This window comes from Olea europaea, chromosome 18 (genome assembly GCF_002742605.1).
Source record: "Olea europaea var. sylvestris chromosome 18, O_europaea_v1, whole genome shotgun sequence".
NCBI lineage: Eukaryota > Viridiplantae > Streptophyta > Magnoliopsida > Lamiales > Oleaceae > Olea > Olea europaea.
Genome location: NC_036254.1, coordinates 2,689,771 through 2,708,670, shown reverse-complemented (window position 1 = coordinate 2,708,670; position 18,900 = coordinate 2,689,771). Strand labels below are relative to the sequence as shown.

Here is an 18,900-nt window from a genome sequence, read left to right as displayed (position 1 = left end):
GGGACGAGATATACTTCAACTTAAAAACTATCTTTGAACAAAAGCACCAAATAAATTGTACATATCAGGCAGGCAAGCAAGAGTCAAAATTTTCTGCTCGTGAGCTCAGCATACAATGAACTTCCTAATGAATGGATATGGTTGTGTCCAAATTGCATTGACATATTAACCTGGTTCTGTTTCATTGTGATGAGCAAAAATGTAAATGCATATTTCACATGAATAAGACCCTTTTGGCACTATGTATCAACCACTGCATTGACATATTCATATCTATCTACACTAATATTAATGTTGATCTACATCGTCCGTCCAATTGTTCATGCATGCATAAACTATGAATCACATCAATAGAGCTTTATAACTTTACAATCTCTTTCAACCTGCTGGTTCACGCTTCAAATTTTTTTCCAAAACATGTCACATATTTCTCTGAATCTTGAATTTAGTACGCTCAATAGTCAAATCCACATTAAAAACTAAAAGCGGCTCAGAATTTCTAACCAGAATTAATCCACCAGTCCTCAATTGTTGACATGAAAAATGCCTGGCCACTTGCAAACTGCATGAAATTGTCCACGTATTAGCACACAAACCAGTAATCACTCACAAAAGATCAGCTGGAGGTCAATTCACTTCAATGCTTTTAGACAGCTTACTGTCGGCCCAATAAAAAATCATCATCGGATTCATATTTATATCAACATCTAATACCATTAACCATTCTAAAGAAGTCAACAAGCATATTGAAACAAAATATGCCACGTAACAGTATTGCAACCACCGAGCTTGAGACACTGTACGACATAACAGAAGCAGATTGCCAATTAATTTAATAGGAATAAAAAAAGAAAGAAAGAAATTTATCACAAATTAACTACTAACGGATATTAATTTTTAGAAGAGAGAGAATAACTGAGGCTCAAAAATATTTAGGGGGTGAAAACTTTGGCATTATGTATCAACAACTCTAGAATGGCATGATTTTTCCAGAGGTCCGTCTAGAGGTGGAACTGAGGTTTGTTAGTCTCAAAAGTAACTTTTGACCAAAAACCATACCAAACATGCCGTTAGTTAAATTAGATGAAGGTGGAACTTAAAGGAGATTTAAACGGAGAAAATAAAATTGAAGAATAATTTTAAGGAAATTAATTCCTAGAGGCACAAAATTTTGAAAGAAATGGTAACAGTGGAAGATACAAAACTCGAGATTGTTTCACATGCAGTGAGTTTAAGAAGAATTAGAGTGTAATTCATCAGTCCCAAGGAGACTGAGGTTAGGTGTGCAGGAAGGATGAAGATATTGATAGAGAAATTGATGCAGCACCAATAGAAATATTAAATAGAAAGCGAGAAAATCATATAATAGGAAGAAGAAATTAGGGGAACGGATGGAAGAAGGGGGAAACACAGTAGAAAAAAGGAGAAAATAATAGAGAAGAGAGGAGAAGTGCGCCACAAGCCACCAATAATTATTATTCATTCATCATCAATTGAAAACTACAATGCAAAATAGGTTTAAATAGTAAAGCAACCCTAACGAGATTGGACCCGAGCCCATACAAGTCCAAATTTAAATAATAGCCCAAGAAAATAAATAAAACTTAAATAAAATAAGTAAACGTCGCCCGATGTCCTCATCAACTCTCTCGGGGTGGGAGAAAACTCAACCCCGTCGAGTGGATATATCACTATAGGCTGTCGTCAATCTCCCAACCATAAGTTGAGTGGTTGGGCAAGCTTCGTCTGGCATCTGTAGAAATGTGTCAGTGGAGGTCTGAACCTGGTGTCCTCATCAACTCCCCTTGGGTGAACAGGAGGCGATCTAGGCCAGGGAAGATCCTGCTAACCCCGATAAAACTCCAACAAATCTGGATCTAATTGCTATAGTCTCTTTGGAGATCCATGCACAACCAGAATTTGGTCGACCAACCCAACGAACGAGGAAGCGTTGAACCTCTTCATCATTAGTAAACACAATTTTTTCATCTAAAATAGCATCAATTTTATCTGTGTGCTGTGAGAGGTGGTAGTGGGTTAGAAGTGGTCAAATAGTCGGGACCAAGGTCCATAAAAGGAGGTAACAAAGGATCATCTGAGAGAAAAAATGACCTTTATAAGCTAATAAGTCCTCAACATTGAAAATAGAATGGTAACCAAGATGTGGTGGAATGTCAAAAATATAGGCATTTGGACCAACTTGCTTTAAAATTTTAAAAGGACCAACACTACGAGCTTGCAATTTGGAGGCGGGTCTATGTAAAAGCCGCTCTGGCCTAATGCGGACCATAACGTAATCCCCAACGTTAAACTCAATATGTCGTTTATGCAAATCAGCTTGGAGTTTATATTGTGCATTACTAGCTTCAAGTTGTTTATTGATCTCAATATGCAAATCACGAAGATGTTGTGCAAATGCTTCGGCTGACACTGACACTCTAGCCTGCGGGGACATAGGGATGAGATCTAACGGTTTCCTAGGCTTGTACCCATGAACGGCTTCAAATGGACTCATACCTAATGAACGATTTATGGAGCTATTATACGCAATTTAAGCTACAGGAAGGATCAAATCCCAATTTCGAAGATTCTCCCGGACCAGACAACGTAATAGGTTACCAAGACTTTGATTAACTACTTCAATTTGACCATAAGTCTGAGGGTGGTAGGCTGTAGAAAATTTCAATTTGGTACCCATCTTTTGCTACAAAGTCCTCCAAAAATGGCTAGTGAAACGAACATCCCTATCGGACACAATTGTCTTTGGAAGCCCATACAATTTAACAATCTCATTAAAGAACAACATAGACACCTTAGACGCATATGAGGTTTTGCTACAGGGGATAAAATGAGCAATTTTCGAAAAACGGTCGACAACCACAAAAATAGAATCATGTTTCTTTGGGGTGCGTGGAAGGCCTAATACAAAATCCATACTAACATCTTGCCAATGACAATTGGGGACGGGAAGAGGGGTGTATAAGCCTGTGTTCTGCTTCTTCTGTTTACTCAATTGACAAATGTTACAAGTATTAACAATCTTAGCCACGTCTTTCTTCAAGCTAGGCCAATAGAATTGACGTTCAACTTCCTCTATGGTTTTATCACGTCCAAAGTGTCCGGCTAACCTTCCCGCATGAACTTCCCACACTATGAAATCTCGCACTGAAGTTCGAGGGATGCACAATTTATTGGCTCTAAAGAGATAACCCTCCTCAAGCCGGAAGCCACCTGTGGCGCCTGATTGTCCCCTTTGTAAATCAAGAAAAATATCTTTAAAATCGGGACATGCCTCGTAATCCTCCTTAAGCCTTTCAAAACCGATGACCTTGACACTCATGATCGACAAAAGGGAGACACGACGACTTAATGCATCAGCTGCTTGGTTTTTCACGCCCTTCTTGTGTTTTAAAACAAATGAGTAGGCCTGCAAATATTCGACCCAATGACCATGCCTAGAGCTTAATCGTTTCTGGGAGTTGAGGTAACGAAGGGCCTCGTGATCCTAATAAAGGACAAATTCCTGGGGCAACAAATAGTGGCGCCAGTAGCGCAAAGTCTGGACCACCGCATATAGTTCCTTATCATAAGTTGAGTACCGTTGTTTGGTTTCATTTAACTTCTCACTGAAGTAGGCAACAAGGTGACAATCCTGACTCAAGACTCTGCCTATACCTACCCCGAAGGCATCACATTCAACTTCAAAGATTTTGAATAAGTCGGGAAGACGCATAACAGGAGCCTCCGTCATTCTCTTCTTGACTATCTTAAAGGCCTTAGCTGCCTCTTGTGTCCAATGAAACTCTCATTTCTTCATGCACTCTGTGATAGGCGCCATAATAGTGCTAAACCCCTTAATAAAGCGACGGTGAAATGTAGCTAAGCCGTGAAAGCTCCTAACGTCATGAATAGCTTTAGGCTCGGGCCAGTCAATAATCACTTGAACCTTAGCAGGGTCAACAGATACTTCTATCGAAGAGACAATGAACCCTAGAAAAACGACTGTATCAGTGAAGAAAGAGCACTTCTTGACGTTAGTATACAAATTAGTTGCACGAAGGGTAGAGCAAACTTGTGTGAGGTGGTCACAGTGTTGCTCTTTAGTCTTACTATAGCTGAGGATATCATCAAAGTAGACAACAAGAAACTTACCCATGAAAGGTCGAAGAGTTTGCGTCATTACCCGCATAAAGGTACTTGGCGCATTGCTTAGCCCAAAAGGCATGACCAGCCACTCATAAAAATCATCTTTCGTTTTAAACGCAGTCTTCCACTCATCACCTGGGCGAATTCAAATCTGATGGTATCCACTCTTCAGATCAATCTTCAAGAAAATTGTGGCACCAACCATCATATCTAACATATCGTTAAGTCTAGGAATGGAAAAACGATACTTCACCGTGATCCTATTGATCGCACGACTATCCACACAAATCCTCCAAGAACCATCCTTTTTGGGCGTCAATAGGGCGGGGACAACACACAGGCTTAACCTCTCACGAATGAATCCTTTGTGAAGGAGGTCATCCACTTGCCTTTGAAGTTCAGCGTGCTCAGTAGAATTCATCCTATGAGGCAAATTTGGAAGGGATGCCCCTGGGACGAAATCTATGGCATGTTGAATATCCCGTAGAGGAGGTAGATGATCAGGTAGGTCCTTTAGAAAGACATCTCGGAACTCTTGAAAGATCGACTGGACTTCAACAGGGCTCTCAATTGTGGAGTGGGGTGAAACCTCCATGACCACCAAAGCGAACACAATTGATTCACCAACAAGTGTACGCTCAAACTCAGTAGGACTAATGATATGCAATCCCTTTCGTTCCACACTCTTCTTCGTTTCCAGTGGGCCAATAGGCTTTGGGGGCAAAGGGTTAAGGTGAATCTTCTTTCCATTAAACACGAAGGAGCAGGAATTAGATCGACCATAGATGGTTACATCTAGGTCAAATAACTAAGGTCGTCCGTTTCCAGTGGGCCAACAGGCTTTGGGGGCAGAGGGTTAAGGTGAATCTTCTTTCCATTAAACGGAGCAGGAATTAGATCGACCATAGATGGTTACATCTAGGTCAAATAACTAAGGTCGTCCTAAGATGATGTGCCCGACATCCATTGAAATGACATCACACCATATATGGTCCTTATACTCGAGAAATTGGATAGGGACTAAACAACACTCCTTGACAGCTATAAAAGAGGTATCAACCCAAGAGACGCTGTATGACTGAGGGTGAGGAACAGACTTCAACCCTAGACGGGATACAGTAGCCATCGAAACCGCATTAATACAGTTGCCACTATCCACAATAACTTTACAGCCCTTGTTATTAATCTTAATATAAGTGTGGAAGATGGCATGACGGCGCCAATCATCGGCATTCCTAGGCTGGGTAAGAGTGCAACGGACAACACCGACTCTAGGCGTATGTGGAATAAGGGGATTAGCCTGAATACAACCTAAGAAAGTATCTTCACTATCCTCCAAGTCATCAAACTCTTCTAACTTAGAGAGTTGGCGAAGTATGAGACAGTAAAGGAGGTTTGGGATCATCTGCAAAGATTATTCACTCGGTCAAATTTTGCAAAGCAGTATCAATTGGAGAATGATATACGAGCTCTTCATCAGAATAATATGAATATTCAGGAGTTTTATTCTGCTATGACAGATCTTTGTGATCAATTGGCCCTTACAGAATCGACAGAATTAAAGGCATGTGCTGCCTATATTACTCATAGAGAGCAGCAACGGTTGGTAGAATTTTTAGCGGCACTTCGCAGTGATTTTGAAGGACTCAGAGGTTCAATTTTGCATCGTTCTCCACTTCCTTCTGTTGACTCAGTTGTCAGCGAGTTATTGGCTGAAGAAATACGTCTTAAGTCTTATGCTGAAAATGGAATTCTTTCCGCTTCTAATCCTTCTGTATTAGCAGTGTCTTCTAAGTCATCCTCTAATAATCAAAATAAGCCTTACACAAGGGTTGCCTTTGACGAGTGCAGTTTCTGTAAGCATAAAGGTCATTGGAAGGCTCAGTGTCCTACGTTGAGACAGTCGAATCAATTACAGCAGCAATCTCAAGCTTGGAAGCCTGGCAACCAATCACGATCTAATGCTCATAGACCACCACAATCTAATACTATAGCAGTAGCTTCATCAGGTCCTTTCACTGATCCTAGTACTTTGGTTGAGCGATTTCAGAAGTTTTTCTCCTTACAGCCTCAAGCTATGTCTGCTTCATCCATAGGTCAGTTGCCTCATAGTTCTTCAGGTGTGTCACATTTTGTATGGGTCTTGGATTCTAGTGCTTCACATCATATGTCTCCAGATTCTTCGTCTTTTGCTTCTGTAACCCCTTCGTCCTCTATTGCTGTCATGACTGCTGATGGCACTCCTATGCCATTAGCAGGTGTTGGTTCTATTGTCATACCTCACTTGTCCCTCCCTAATGTTTATCATTCCGAAACGCACATTAAATCTTGCTTCTATTGGTCAGTTATGTGATTCTGGTAATTTAGTCACATTTTCCTCTTCTTGTTATGTGCAGGATCTACAGTCTCAAAAGCTGATTGGGAAAGGCCGTAGGAAGGGTGGACTATATATTTTGGATGAGCTAAAAGTGCCAGTTGCTGCTGCCGCTACTAGTGTTGATTTGTCTTCATTTCGTTTGAGTCCTTCTTCTAGTTTTTATTTATGGCATTCTCGTCTAGGTCATGTTTCGTCGTCTCGTTTCAGATTTTTAGCTTCTACAGGGACTTTAGAAAATTTACACCCCTGTGATATTTCTAATTGTAATGGATGCAAATTGACAAAATTTTCAGCTTTACCTTTTAATCGAAGTTTGATTTGATTCATTCTAATATATGGGGGCCTTCTCCTGTTGCGACAAAAGGAAGGTCTCGATATTATGTGTCTTTTATTGATCATCACACTCGTTATTGTTGGGTTTATTTAATGAAAAATCGTTCTGAATTTTTTGAGATATACTTAGCCTTTCGTGCTCTTGTTAAAACTCAACATTCTGCTATTATCAAATGTTTTAGGTGTGATTTGGGTGGGGAATACACTTCTAATAAAATTTTTGAGCTGCTTGCTTTAGATGGAACTATTCACCAAACTTCGTGTACAGATACTTCTGAGCAAAATGGTGTTGCTGAAAGAAAATATAGGCACATTGTTGAAACTACTCGTTCTCTCTTGTTGTCTGCATCTGTCCCTAGTGTGTTTTGGGGTGAAGCTGTTTTTACTGTTGTAGGTTTGATTAATACAATTCCATCTTCTCATATTTCAGGATTTTCTCCTTTCGAAAAGTTGTATGGGTATACCCCTGATTATTCTCTCTTTAGAGTTTTTGGTTGTACTTGTTTCGTTCTTCGTCCTCATGTAGAACGCAGCAAGTTGTCATCTCGATTTGCTATTTGTGTCTTTCTTGGTTATGGTGAAGGTAAAAAGGGGTATTGTTGTTTTGATCCAATAACTCAGAAACTTTATGTGTCTCGTCATGTTGTTTTTCTCGAGCATATACCTTTCTTTTCTATTCCATCCACTACTCATAGTCTGACTAGATCTGATCTTATTTGTATAGATCTTTTTTCTTACAATCCTGATAGTTTGTCTTCTCAGGAGCCTACTACTTCAAATGTCCATTCTCATGTTCCTACGCCGTTGTCTTTACAATCAATTCGTACTACTCATTCCGCAGGTACTGACACTTTAATCTCCGACACACCTGAAGCATCCTCTTCTCCTACGGTCCCTCAAGCTCCGTCTGAGATTGTGGATCCGCCTCTACGTCAATCCATACGCATTCGTAAGTCTACAAAGTTACCAGATTTTGCTTATTCTTGTTATTCTTCATCCTTTTCTACCTTTTTAGCTTCTATTCATTGTCTCTCTGAGCCCTCTTCCTATAAAGAGGCAATTCTTGATCCTCTTTGGAAGTAAGCTATGGATGAGGAACTTTCTGCTTTGGATAAGACTGGTACTTGGGATTTGGTTACTTTACCTTCTGGTAAGAGTGTTGTTGGTTGTCGTTGGGTGTATAAGATCAAGACTAATTCTGATGGGTCAATTGAGCGATACAAAGCTAGGTTGATTGCAAAGGGATACTCTCAACAGTATGGTATGGATTATGAAGAGACATTTGCTCCTATTGCAAAAATGACTACTATTCGTACTCTTATTGTAGTAGCTTCGGTTCGTCAGTGGCGTATCTCTCAACTTGATGTTAAAAATGCCTTCCTGAATGGAGATCTTCAAGAAGAGGTTTATATGGCACCCTCTTATAGTATTTCACATGATTCTGGGTATGTTTGCAAGCTCAAGAAAGCGTTGTATGGTCTCAAACAAGCACCTCGTGCTTGGTTTGAGAAATTTTCTGTTGTAATCTCTTCCCTTGGATTTGCTTCTAGTAGTGATGATTCTGCTCTTTTTGTTAAGAGCACTGATGCAGGTCGTATCATTCTATCTTTATATGTTGATGACATGATTATTACTGGCGATGATATTGATGGTATTTCAGTTTTGAAGACAGAGTTAGCAAGACAGTTTGAAATGAAAGATTTGGGTTCTCTACGATATTTCTTGGGTATTGAGGTAGCCTTCTCACCCAGAGGTTATCTTCTTTCTCAGTCGAAATATGTTGCAGATATTCTTGAGCAGGCAAGAGTTACTGATAATAAGATTGTTGATACTCCAATTGAGATTAACGCGAAGTATTCTTCTTCTGACGGTTTACCTTTGTCAGATCCTACTTCATACCATACTATTGTTGGGAGCTTGGTATATCTCACTATTACTCGTCCAGATATTGCATATGCTGTTCATATTGTTAGTCAGTTTGTTGCTTCTCCCACTACAGTTCATTGGGCATCTATTCTTCGCATTTTGCGATATGTTCAGGGTATAGTCTTTCAGAGTCTGTTACTTCCATCCACCTCCTCCTTGGAGCTGCGTGTATACTCTGATGCTGATCATGGCAGTGATTCCACAGATCGCAAGTCTGTTACTGGTTTCTGTATCTTTTTGGGTGATTCTCTTATTTCTTGGAAAAGCAAGAAACAATCTATTGTTTCTCAATTTTCCACCGAAGCAGAATATCGTTCTATGGCATCTACTACTAAAGAGATTGTTTGGTTACAATGGTTACTTGCAGATATGGGAGTTTTTCTTTCTCATCCCACTCCTATGTATTGCGACAACCAAAGTTCTATTCAGATTGCTCACAACTCGATTTTTCATGAACAAACTAAGCACATTGAGATAGATTGTCATCTTACTCGTCATCATCTCAAGTATGGCACAATTACTTTGCTCTTTGTTTCTTCTTCTTTGTAGCTTGCAGATTTTTTTACCAAGTCGCATTCTATTTCTCGTTTTCGTTTTCTAGTTGGCAAACTCTCGATACTTGTAGCGGGCGCATCGTCAGTTTGAGGGGAGATGCTTTTACCAACATCAATTTGAGGGGGGATGTCAGTAGAATAAAATAAAATAATGTAAGGCATATTTTCCCTTTTAGTGTAGGTTTATTTTCGTTAGTAATTGATTGTGTAATTAGTACACAATCTTTCATTTTTGGTTATTTCCTTTTAGAGTTAGTTATAGCCTATAAATAGGATCTTCTCGTTTGTAATATTTACAACAATTTATTGTATACAATTTCTTAGTTTGACATGGTATCAGAGCCAATCCAATCCTAAACAAATTAATTCTTGAATTACGTTTCCGACGAGCAGCACAAGCCAATTTTTTTGTTTTACTTTGTTGCATTTTTTTTGGATTCAAGTCATAGGAAAATCATAACGCTAGCCCTTCCAGGTTGAAGCAGAAGGATCAATACCAATCAATACCTCTTGCTCTCGTGTTCAACACTTGCAAACTCCTTCATTGACGGTTGTCTCTGGGGTTCAAAATTTCTGGTCAGACTCACTCCGTTTAGTTCTATTGCCGGTGATTTCTTCTTTGTGTAGGATCAGTGAAGTGTTTTAAGTCGTAATTTCAGTTGAGGAATTGTTTTGGTGATTTCAGCTGTGTATTTTCTTTTGGTTCAGTCGTGGATTCGGGTGCAGTGAGCGTAGAGTTGTTTGGGACTCCTTTTCCGACAAGGTTTCTTTTTGGGTTAGTGGTGCAATTTCTAATTCAGTTTTCCGGTCTGAGTCAAAGATTTGCTGTTGGAGGCTGCAACAATCTGTGATTTTCTTACTGTAGGCTGCCGGTTTCTTCAGTGTTTTGTTGGGGCTGTGACCTGCGTTTCGGGCAGTCGATGTCTTCTTCTTCAAGGTCTGGAAAGCCGCTTGTGGTGGCCGTCGGCGATACAGTAGTATGTTGACGAGATTATGGACGAATTATCTTCTGCGAATCGGCGGTGGTGGAGGACAGTGAAATGAAGCGCACAACGCACTCTGGGTGTGAAAGACGCAATTTTGGTGCAGGGTCCGTATTTGACCTATGAGGACTCGTTCAAGGCCGTGACTGGTGAACCCGACGTGAATTCTTCTTCGAGGTCGGTGCTCTGTTGTCAGCAGCGGATGGGTCAACCTTGAATTTGCAGCGACAGAGAAGCATCGCTGGAAGTCATGATGGGGAAGGCTAAGAAAGAGGCTGTATCAGCTTTGGGCAATGGAAGGACCGATGCTTGGAGCTTAGTTGGAGGTGTGATCGGCAGCAGGGAGTGTCGGTTGTTGATGCTATAAAGCTACTGTGATTGGGATTGTCATTTGGTTAATGGGCTACAGTAATTTAATTAGCTGTGGTTGGTGGGCTGAAGTTTGTTAACTATTTAATTAGGCAATTAGGTTACAAATTGACTGGGCCTTCCATTTGTTATTTCCTCTTGGGCTACAATATTTATTCTCGGTTTGGGCTAAAATTTAGACTATTGATAATTTATTCTTTTGGGCTATTGTTTGGGCTGCAAAAATTTTCATAGTTTGGGCTACTGATTGGGCTGCAGTATTTTTTTTTTTTTTTTGGGCTGTTTCATTAAGAATTTTGAAAACATAGTGAATGGCTGAATTTTGGGTTAAATTTGTTTGGACAGCAATTTGGTTTTTGTGATTGGTTTGGGCTACTTTTGGCGTATTAGACAGCTTATTGGGTCGGTTAATTAATGTTGGACCTAGTTTGGATTGGAAATTTGTTTTGGTGTTGATCCAATGTATTTGGAATTTGGCATTATTGGATTTTGGAGTTGGTATGTCAAGTTCAATTAACATTTCTGGCGTTGACTGTTTGTTTGGATTTCTTCTAACTGTAGTATTTTGGTCAGCAATATATTGCTGAATTTTGGTCGGTGTATTGGCGTTAGAACTTTTGTCGGAATGCTAATTATGTGTTCAACCGAGTTCTCCCGATAGATAGAGCTCACTGTGTGGGTCGGCACACTTCATGAATTTCGTTTGGAAGTTCTTCTTGGGGAGTGAGTTCTCTGGAGTGATTCCTTCGATTCTCTTCGTTATAACTCAGCCTTTTTAGGTGTGGGTTTCTTCGTGTCATAACTCAACCTTTGAGGTGTGGATTTCTTCTTGGTTGTCCACGGTTGACAAAATTTTTGTTAACGTGTGACTCTTTGGTGCATCATGTTTGGTGCGAGCATTCGGCATTTTGGATGATTTCCAGTATCATCCGTTTCTGGTCATGATGATTTCCAGCATCATCCGTTTTTGGTTGGACATTGATTCTTTACCAGGAATCATATCGAGTTTTGAATCAGTTCTTGGGTTTGAAGTTCAAAATTGAGTTCTTGGTTTTCGAGTTCTACGAAAAGTTTGCCTTGACAGCGCATCCAGATCGTGATTGCAAATTGATGCTTTTACCAGCATCAATTTGAGGGGGGATGTCAGTAGAATAAAATAAAATAATATAAGGCATATTTTCCCTTTTAGTGTAGGTTTATTTTCGTTAGTAATTGATTGTGTAATTAGTTCACAATCTTTCCTTTTTGGTTATTTCCTTTTAGAGTTAGTTATAACCCTATAAATAGGGTCTTCTCGTTTGTAATATTTACAACAATTTATTATATACAATTTCTTAGTTTGACATGAACGGGAGGACGTTCTTGAAACCTCGAAACCTCGACCTTTGCTATCCGAAGTGGGGGTAGTATTAGAAGGAGGAGACCCTAAAATAGACTTAGGGGATGGAGTGGATGCAGAAGAGGTTGCGGTGTGGGAGTCACTACGATTTCTATACGGTGTCGTAGTCATTAACTCGTAATCCCGAACGAAAGAGTAGGCGCGGTCAAGAGTGGTGATACCTCTAAGGACAAGCTCACGTCTAAGATCATCCCTTAGGCCTTGCCTAAACCTACTCAAAGTCATGACCTTATCCTCAACGACCTGACATCTCATTCGAAACTCATCAAACCGAGAAACGTATTCGGTCATAGGTCAACTGCCTTGCGTAAGTGCATTCCATTAATCCAGCAAGTTACCCCTGTAAGATTGATGTAAATATTTTTCTTGAAGGCGACACTTCATTTCATCCCAACTCCCAACAGGGGGAGCATGGCGCCTCTCCAGGAGGTCCTCGACACTTTCCCAAAAGAGTTGAGCAGTACCAGTTAATTTCAAACTGACAAATTGTACCCTTCGATCTTCAGGGACCCCATACCAGGTAAAGAAGCGATCTATATTCCTAACCCATTGATTGAATACACTAGGATCTAAACAACCATCAAATATAGGGGCGTCTAACTTAATATTTCGAAAGAGGCGCTCCTCGTGGCGAGGGGGAGATAGTGTACCATGACGGTGATATTCCCGCTCACGCCCACGAGCCTGATTTCCTTCCCTACGGTCATATCTGGCGTGGTGTCGACCACCTTGTGGACGACGATGGGGTCTATTAATGGAAGCCTCAAAGTTTTCAGCTTCAGTCGAATATGGGGTTGGGTCAAGAGTGTTCAACCTAGCGGTTAGGGCTCTATTCTCCTCACGAGTAGCGGCTACCTCAATTTGGACAGCCGTTAATTGATTTTGTAATTGTGCCAACTGTCGGGTAAGAGCTTCAATTTGGGAAGAGTACATGGCAAGGACACTAGCACTAGAAGCAGTAACACGACCACTACGCAATTGCATACACGGTAACACTAGCTAAGTGAGGTGCGCTATAGAGATCAACAAACAATGAGTGCTAACAGTAGACTAGCAATCTGATATTCTATTATTATTAGAATTTTTTTATTTTTTTTGTTTGTTAAAAATGGGATTACGTAAAGTCTGATTCTTAGCAAGCCAATAATACTAATGCGAATAAAATAAAAAAGCAAAGGTACAAATCATAGGCCTAGTCACGAGGGGTAAACAGGTGAACAATGGGAGTTGGTTCGCGAATTCCAATCAAGTAGGTTTAAGGCTCAAATTACCAAAGTATTAGCAACACAAAGAAATAATTGATGCAATTCTAAATAAAGCAGTAATGTAAACTAAAAATGGATAAGAGCAGTGACTCCCTAAGTTCGGTTGGGACTCCCAGTACTCCGATTGGTTTGAATTGCCAACGTGTGGGGCTCCAAGTATGTTTCCGTCTTATCCCTCGCTGCAGTTTCCTTCAACTTTAGAACACTCTCCTGCTGACTTGTGATTCATCTGCTGAATTGTGATTCATAATGTCTTGACTCTGATTCTGAAGTAGGAGGGGTTGGCGGATGCTTTGACGGTGATATGTGAATGATAGATGAGTGGTGTGTGAAGTGAATTATGGTTGTGGTGGGTGGTGGCGAATCTCACGTTTGGTTTTGGTGGAATGTCGATGACTTAAACTATAGAAGCCGAGTCACAATGAGGATAAAAATTATGGTAAGGCAACGAAAGTTTGAGGGTGAAAATCTGAAGATTTATGATTAGTGGCGAATGGAGTGGTTGCTGGCGCCAGCACGACTTGTAGGCCGATTGATGACCCGCCAATTGAGGTCGAGTGCTGGCGACGATGACTTGAGGCTAAGGAAAATTAATAGACGCCGGCATGGAGGGCGAGCGTCACCGGCAATAGTGGTGGGTGCTAGAACTAGAGTTGGGTTCGGTGGAGCGGCGGGTCTGCTGCGACGACAATCTCGCAGATGGATTGGATGACGGCGGTCACTGGTGGAGACGGGATATGGGCTAGTGAGTCGGGCTGCTTTGGGGTTTTAGTGGGTAGTTGGGCTGCTTTGGGGTTTTAGTGGGTCAATTGGTTTTATTAGCATTGGACTGAATGGGATGGTTCGGGTTATAGTGGGCTTGTTTTGGAGTTTGGGCTTGCATGGATTATGGCTTGCTGGACTCGGTTATTGGTGGGGCTAGAAGAATTTGTAGATATGTGGGTTGGTTGTAGGGCAAAGAATTTATGGAACAGCATTATTTATCTAGCAGCAACCACCAACTGAAAAATGTACGCACGCTGATTTTTTTATTTTTTTTTAATACTACAGAAAGAAAATCAAAAATTTGGAATCCCCGGTGTGAACAGTACCCATGAACAGTAACGCGATTTTTATTTTTTTCAACAAGGACAGAGAACAAAAATGAAAAAAATTGCTGCTTCTTATGCTAAACCTCTTTCAATTGTGTTGTTTCAACGAAATTTGGGAGGAAAAAAAAAGAAGAAATTTTTGGATTGTATAAAGAAAGTACCCAAGATTCGGCTCTGATACCAAATTTAATGCAGCACCAATAGAAATATTAAATAGAAAGCGAGAAAACCATCTAATAGGAAGAAGAAATTAGGGGAACGGATGGAAGAAGGGGGAAACACAGTAGAAGAAAGGAGAAAATAATAGAGAAGAGAGGAGAAGTGCACCACAAGCTACCAATAATTATTATTCATTCATCATCAACAGAAAACTACAATGCAAAATAGGTTTATATAGTAAAGCAACCCTAACGAGATTGGGCCCGGGCCCATACAAGTCCAAATTTAAATAATAGTCCAAGAAAATAAATAAAGCTTAAATAAAATAAGTAAACGTCATCCGATGTCCTAATCAGAAATCCTTTCTTTTTTTTCTTTTTTTTTTTTTTTGGGAGAAGCTATACTTTAAAAAGAATACACACACATCTAAAGTCATTCTTTAACACATGCCTCATTGGGGGATATAATATTTGTACACTATTATTGACAATTATTATAACCACCGCAAGGTTGTTGACAGCCTACTTCAGAGATAACAATTGGGACCGAGCTACAGTGCCTGTCGGCATGACCGTGCACACGCAACACAGACGGGTCGGATTTTTAATTTTGGTGGGTCCCACCTCAATATGTGAGGATGCTATCACCCGTTGTGTCAACCATGCAGGTCATTTGGCAAAATCCTAACAATTGACCGTTTAAGTAAGATTTGATTTAAAAAAAAAAAAAAAAAAATCCTCGTCACAATGTAGGGGAAAATGTTAGAAACCTCTAATATTCTACTGATATCAAGTTATGATCAAATAAATGAAGCATACCTCGTGAATTATATGTGTGTCTAATTATATGGGATTCATCATTCTTGAACAATAAACCTATTACTATAATCTCAGGGACAACTTATATCAAGGTCAAAAGAAATCAGAACTCGCCACCGTTGTATTAATCAACTGATCAAAGAGAACCATTTACCTCTGCTCTTCTACACTATTAAGTGTTGACTGTTCTTAAGCCTTCAACTCAAAATTCTCCAGTAAAAATCTGTATGGCTCTTCCGCAACTATTTGGAGATACTCTTCTTGTGGCAGGAGAGCACCTGGCACTTCAACAAACTTGCTTACCCAACAAATTGGCTTACCACATTTGCTCCCCTAAGAGATTCCATTTCTGCTTTTGATCTCTTGGGTGCGCTTGCAGTCGACACAACAAATACATGGATATCTCCTTCTAGTCCTGCAAATAGTTCAACGAATTTCTCCCTGGAATTTACTGGATCAAGCAATCCAGTCAAGAAAGCTGCAGGCACATAGCGAGCGCCTTTTTTTTCGTAAGTGCATATCTACTCTCAAAAATACTAGGAGTTACATTTTCAGGATTTGCATATACGTGAGATTTGTACTAGGATTGGATTGGATTGCCTTCTTATTGCTGCCAAGCACATTGTACATCATCCAACCTATAGCAGGGGCCCTTAAGGTCCCTCTTAATAGCCCATACCTATAAAGTCGCAAGTTATAAGGGAATAAATAAGGTTGATCAATAGCAATGAACAAAAAGAATAAGAAGTTCGGTATCTTAGTTCGAGTATACAAGGATCTCCACGAGAAACTCTCAACATCAAGCGAATGCACTGATGCAGTAAGAATTTTTAAGCAAAATTCCAATTTACAGTGCAATGAGAAATTACAGGTAGCACATACGCATATGAATGTATTTAGCAATCAATCAAAACTAGGATCATTTTTTATCCAAAGAACTAGAGGTCAAATATCAAGTTACCGGTTTCTCGCTAACAAGAATACTATACAGTCTGGGAAAAAAATGAAAATGAAAGGCATCTTACATCATTGTTTTTCTGATATATTATTATTTGTTTAAAAATGTATGATTCAAGGTTACCTTGATTCCATGCTAGAATCTCTACCAAACACAATAGGAAGGGGACCGGCCCAGGTGGGTGCAACAGCAGCAATGGCTTCTGGCTTCACCAAACCCTTCTGTGCAGCACGAACTGCTATAGTTGCAGCATGCCCTCCCCCAAAGACCACATAGTCATTATCTAAAGTATTTAACATATTAGCAAGTGGTACTACTAATGCAAATGTGGTTCCGTAAAATAACTACACATAGAAAGAGGTATTAGTTATACCCAATTGATAAACAAAGGAGCTACATATGCCAGAAACATTAACATAATCTTGGAAAGTAATGAAAGGTGTGAAAAATCATAGTGCATACAAAGTATTGGTAACGGGAACTGGCAAGAAAAAAAGGTGTTAATCTGTCATAATGAGTACTTATGAAGAAGGTGATGCATCTAGCAGGATGTGATTAACCAAAGAAATAATAAGAATTTTAGAGAGATTAAAAATAATTTTATCGTTTATTATGTAATAGGTAAAGACAAGATTTTAGACAAGTCTATGGGTAAAGAATCAGTAGTACACTACCAAAACTTTCTTCTGGAGATCCCAAAGAAGATTATGGAGGAGAAACAAATCTTTTCGTTTCTGATAACATTTAATTCTTTTCAAGATTCCGAAACAAATGGCAAGGGTAAATACAAAGCTATAAAATATTCAATGGAACACATACTGTTCAATAATGGTCCAAAGTTCATAAAGTTCCCATTAAGTATCAAACTTGGTACCTCCAAAAAAAGGAACTGTGGGGGCAAAAAAGAGAGAGAGAGAGAGAAGGAATTCCTGAAAGGTTCTACAATTGGTACAGATAATAGAAATGGAACTGTGGTCAATGGAATCAACCATTTTCTAGATTCCACATCGTGGAATACTAAAGATAGCTACAATCAACAGTCTTTTTTAAGAAAAATAAACTCGGCAATGTGTAATCACACAAATTCACATGAATCCACTCTCCATTGAGCTCAACCAGAGCCCTTTATCAAACTAGACGTTTCACTTCTTCTTCAGACACATCATCTAAGGTTCAATTTTGTCTCTATCTACCCCTAATCCCACCATCAATAGTTATCAAGTTGCTTCATGTCAGGTCTTAATGGTCTTCCTTTTACACCATCTCAAATTGTTTTCTAGTAAATTATCTCCTCTGGGTTTGATAAAACGGGATCATTTCAAAATCTGACTCCTTTTAATTAGATCCTCTCATGTTAAAACACATTCATTTAAAATCTTAGTATTATAATGCCAATTATCTATGTTTCTCGGTCTCGGGTATAAGTGTAGGTTATAGAGGTTGGATTCCTTTTATTCTTACAAGTAGAATATGGGTACACGGCTTAAAATGAAATTTTTTGTAGGTTACTATTGAGTTGGCTATTTGAATTATGTTAGTTGAATTCAAAACGGACTTGGTTTTCATGCCTTAACACTTGGTTGGTTTAATCCCTCTAAATGGGCTTGGATTCTTGCTTTTGAAAATCGTGAGTCCACTTCCTCAAGAAACCACAATTAAAATGTACTCTTTTATGCTTTTTAATATGTGGGCTAGATCTCTTTGAAAGGCACTTTTATTTGCAACTAGGATTTCATTTCACCAGCCACCATCAAATTTCTTCTTTGCCTTACCTTTCTGCAGCTTCTATTGCTTCCTCCCATGGTGATTCTCTTCCATGTTTCTAGCCATGTCGTCTTTTGATGTGAAAGATCCGATTTGGATCCCATGTTGGTACCCGTGTCATGTGTATTGTCACATCGACACAAGTATTCCGCCATGTTAGCGGAGTCGGAGAATCAAAGGTGATTATAGCTCAAATGAATGACAAGGGCCATAGCTAATGTGACATAAATCCCTAACCATATAATCCTACAAAATATATGGGGGTATTTGATTAGCTTTATTTTCCATGAGAAATGTCCCTTTTTTCGCCCAAGTTCCTACTTTTATTAGGGTGTTTGATTGGCACTTTTCCATGGAAAATATTTTTCAAAAGTTGGTCACGTGACTATGTTTTACTCAAAAAGAAGGAAAATGTTTTCTTTAAAAAACAATATCTTTTTCTTACAAGGATTCCCCAAGTAACGACGATGCTTCCTAGTCGGATATGAAATGGTGACGAGCCGGTGCGCCGATCGACTCAGGGCGTAGACAGCACAAATTAAAGCTAAGACCAAAGCCCAGGCAGTCAATATGCCTGTGGAATGCCGTCACCCCGATTGTGGCGGACAGCGCGTGCCTTCGACGTACTTCGGCATCTACGTGCTCTCGATACTGACCTGCGGACTCCCCATTCGACCCGTTTTGAATCACAAACCAAGGAGTATGATATGTGTGCAAGTTAATGGGCGAGTAAAATCGTAGGGCGCAAGGAAGTTGAT

At 39.7% G+C, this 18,900-nt stretch overlaps 1 pseudogene; it reads right to left on the bottom strand.

Annotated features, from left to right (window-relative positions):
• Positions 1 to 121: 121 nt before the first annotated feature.
• LOC111366596 lies at positions 122 to 18,297 on the bottom strand (annotated as a pseudogene).
• Between the last annotated feature and the right edge of the window lie 603 nt (positions 18,298 to 18,900).